Raw genomic sequence first — 4,497 nt, forward strand, 5'->3', positions numbered from 1 at the left:
CTCACACTTGTGTTTCTTGCCCAAAGTACTCTTCCAACAAAATCTGACCTAATGAGGCCGAAATCCTACTTTTTATAAGGGTTTTACACCAAGTTTTCCCGACTTGACACTTTTGTCCCTGGCTATTTCGCGTTCTGCCGCGGTCCCACCGCGGTTACGCCTGGACCGCGGCCAAATGGGTTCTCTGAATCTGCAACTCTACTCTGCCGCGGTCCTACCGCGGTTACGGTCTGACCGCGGCAAGCCAATTTCAGCACTTCTTTGACTTTTCACTTGGTGCATTTCTTGGGCATTGTTTGATTGGCCTCCTTTTCTCCGTAGTTGATCCCAAACTTGCTCCATCGACTTCTTTCGTTGGATATAGCCTGCAAAGCATGAAAAATACTAATCAGAGCATTTGGTTATCACTTTTTACAACAAAGCTATACAAAAATGTGGTTCTTTAGGGTCTATTAAAGTCTAATTCACCTATTATCAACACCCCGCACTTAAATCTTTGCTCGTCCTCGAGCAAGTTGAACCACACTTTTAGGCCTATTCATTAGATGTATTACCCTTTTTATGTCACACCTGCTATTATGAAAGAACAACCTAAGTAGTGCAACAGCCACACCTCAGATGAAGACTCTAATGCCATGCCACACTCATGCTTACTCTATGTACTCTAACAGAAGTGAAGACTTGCTTTTTCTTCTTGAGTTCAATGCCCTCACATCACATTTTTGAGAGAAGTTCCACACACATGAAATCAAACAACAAGGAACTGTAGAATAAATGAATTCACTCACTCTCAACAAAGAACATTCATATGCCACACAGATACACCATAAGCTTGCCCTTAGTGTAATACTCTACTAATCGAATTGTTCAGTCTAAGATCAATAGGGCTTCATTTGGTTGTAATGTAGGCTACGGGACGCGTAGGATACATTTAGATATATGAGTGAATACACCTCCCTAAGCACTTTAATACATACATTTTCTCAATTAAACCTCATCCTCATGTCAAGCCCTACTCCACCTTCACATCAATTTATATTACCCCATACTTCTTTAAGCACAATTACATCAAGTGCCACCACTTATTTCATTAGTTCCACTCAAAAGCCAAACCAACCACCCCACACTTTAACTTTTACATAGTTCATAACCATTCAAGTGTTCATGAGAGGTGAAAAGGTTCAAATAGATGGTTAATTCAAACAAATGGGTAAGGCTTGTAATGTGGTTGCCAAAGAAAAAGGATTATAGGCTCAAAGGGGTTAACTATGATAATGTGTAACAGGTGGATTCATTATTATATAGGCTACACAAAGAAATTCCTAAATCATCTCTAAGACCAAACAACTACTATTTTGCTTTGCACACACACGGGGCAAGTTCTAGGTATCGCATGCAAGCACAGAATATGTGTATAACCTCACACACACTTGGCATGTAACTCATTCCGAATTAGTTTGTCAACACATTCACAAGAGCATTCAAATAAGACAAGGTGTGCAAAATTAAGGCATAAGATTAAGAGTCTACACTTGAGCCTAGACGTCGCACCCTCAAGTTCGTTTTAAGTATTTGCAGGTATGTACACCATGGGTTGCATTCTTTCCCAACCCTTCTTGGCCCAAAAAAAAAGTCCTAAGGGTCCTAAAATCTATTAAAGAAAAATCTACCTAACCCGGTTCAAGAAAAACCCTTGGAAAAGAACCGCGGTCAAAAGAAAAACAAAACTAAGGGGGAATTACTACACTACCTAAAAAGAAAATAAAAAATCTTTTTGGCTTTTTGATTAGACTACTTCCCTCAAGAGTACTGTCTAGGTGGTCCGTCATCAGGAAGAGTCTCCTAACTTTTCTAGTTTTTTTTTTATCCGACCTTAACCCTCAAGAAACCCGTCGACAGTGTCCGTCATTGGGCCAAGTCGGTGACATCTAAGCTACATGTACAACAACACATATATACACAAATCATATATACAGATACCCAAGTCTCCCACCCCACACACAAAGAGTATGGCATGTCCTCATGTCATAAAACAGTTTAAAGCACAGAAGGGAAAGAGGACTTCCCTGGTCATCATTCGGAGTCAGAGACGGTGTTGGGATCCACGTGACAGGCCCTCCCTAGAGCCCGGAACCAAGCCATCACCCAGCTCTCAGACCTGGCCTGCCGTCTAGACATGGCATCCAAACGAACATGCAGGCTATCTACTGAGGTGCGAAGTTCTGCCACGTCTTCCTCCACAGAAGTCAACAAGGGTGAGCTGGTGTATGATCTAGAGAACTCCTCCCCAGTATGGGGTTGCCGTGAGGAACCAGCTGCATCATAAGACCTCCGAGGTGGTGCCATGGGTGCTGGGGCATCATCATCATCGTCCAGGTCAATGTGTGTAGGTGGATCTCTAACCACTTTGATCTTTGACGCTCTGAAGGCTGTTCTTGGGGGTAAAGTGCCATCCATCGGATTGACTGGGACATTAACCATCAAACATAACCTCGTCACTAGTGAGGGGAAGTAAAACCCCTTAGTCATCAGAGGCGACCGGATCATCATTTCATCTCCAATGGTCTTAGCGATATCGACGTCCTTCCTGGTCACAAAGCACCAAACCAATAAAGCTCGTAAGCTGTTCACATCTGTTGTGTTACTCGTGGGCAACAATCTGCTGCAAATCATAGTGAACCAACACTTAGCTTCCCAGGTGAGTGACTTGGAATGCAAGGTCATGTTCTCCTGAATCCAAATTGGCCTTCCCCCTGAGCATAAGGAGTCAGTCAGAGTGCCCCAGTCTACCCCTGGAGAATTGTGGTAATAATCATTGTCACCAGTGAATGGGGGCAACTGCAGGATCTGACGAATTGTCTGGACTGAAGCATCTACTACCTTGCCCCGCACAATCACAGACCGGCACATATGTTCCGGGCAGTTCGCGTAGAACTCCCGGACTATCATTGGGTTTGTCGTGTCAGGTTCATCGAATAAGTACTCCATCCCCCTCCGGCGGATTTCTTCGTACATATCCGGCTTTTCAACTCGGAGGGCGGCCTTGTCAATACCAATCTCCGGGACAAAGTTCTTAGTGGCTTTCGCATGAAACCTGTCCTGGGCTTCCTCGGATGTGAACCGGGTGGCATCATAAGTGGGCACATCGGAAGTACTTTCCGAATTTCTTCGCTTCTTTCTGGACATTGTACCTGGGCCCGTTTTGGTCCACCGCGGTCCTGCCGCGGTTACGCCGGGACCGCGGTGGAAAATCTTCAGAGAGGGTACTCCACCGCGGTCGTCCCACGGTTACGCTGCGACCACGGTGGGATAACTTCAGAGAGGGCATTCCACCGCGGTCCTACCGCGGTTACGCCGCGACCGCGGTGGGCCCGTTACTAGCTGCCTATTGCTTGGTTTTTGTTCCTTATTATGCCCCTTAGGCACTATTTTTACCTCTTTTAAGGCCTACCTTACCCATAGTATGTCCAGGCTCGTGATGCAACGACCTCCGCACTAACCTGCATATATCCAACATGTTAGAAATTCTACTATCGTGGGTTGCCTCCCATGAAGCGCCTGATTTAACGTCGCGGCACGATGCAACACGAGCGCAAGATTCGCTCAACCTCTCTCTCTCTCACTCTTTTTTTTTGTTTTTTTAGATATTACAAACTACACTTACAACATATTCGTGGGTTGCCTCCCACACAGCGCCTGATTTAACGTCGCGGCACGACGTACATGAGCGCATTTAAGGCTCGCTCGACCTCTGAGGTTCAGTCAGGTGGATCTCAGACCCTTCCTTTGGTTCGTTCATGCCCACATATAGTTTTAATCTCTGCCCATTGACTCTAAATGTACGAGAGTCTTTCTCAGCGGCGATCTTTACAGCACCTGAGGGGAATACTTCAACCACTCGAAACGGTCCAGACCAGCTTGACTTAAGCTTACCAGGGAACAACCGGAATCTTGAGTTATAGAGCAATACCATGTCCCCGGGTTTGAAATGTTGCTCAACAATGTTCTGGTCGTGTAACCTCTTCATTCTTTCCTTGTACAATCTTGTGCTCTCAAAAGCAAGATGTCTGAACTCGTCAAGCTCATGCAACTCAGTGATTCTAGTTGTGCCTGCAGCTTCAATATCTAAGTTCAACTGCTTCAATGCCCACCACGCTTTATGTTCAAGTTCAACTGGCAGGTGATAGGCCTTTCCAAACACCAACTTATACGGTGACATACCAATTGGTGTTTTAAACGCGGTCCTGTAGGCCCAGAGTGCATCATCTAGCTTCCTCGCCCAATTCAGTTCTTGTGGCATTCACAGTCTTGGTCAACACACTCTTGATTTCTCTATTGGACACTTCCACCTGCCCACTAGTTTGCGGGTGATACGGAGTAGCCATCTTGTGGCGCACGTCATACTTAGCAAGCAACTTTTCGAAGGCTCTATTACAGAAGTGAGTGCCTCCGTCGCTGATAATCGCTCGTGGTGTCCCAAATCGGGTGAATATGTTC

This window comes from Nicotiana attenuata, chromosome 1, assembly GCF_001879085.1.
Source record: "Nicotiana attenuata strain UT chromosome 1, NIATTr2, whole genome shotgun sequence".
NCBI lineage: Eukaryota > Viridiplantae > Streptophyta > Magnoliopsida > Solanales > Solanaceae > Nicotiana > Nicotiana attenuata.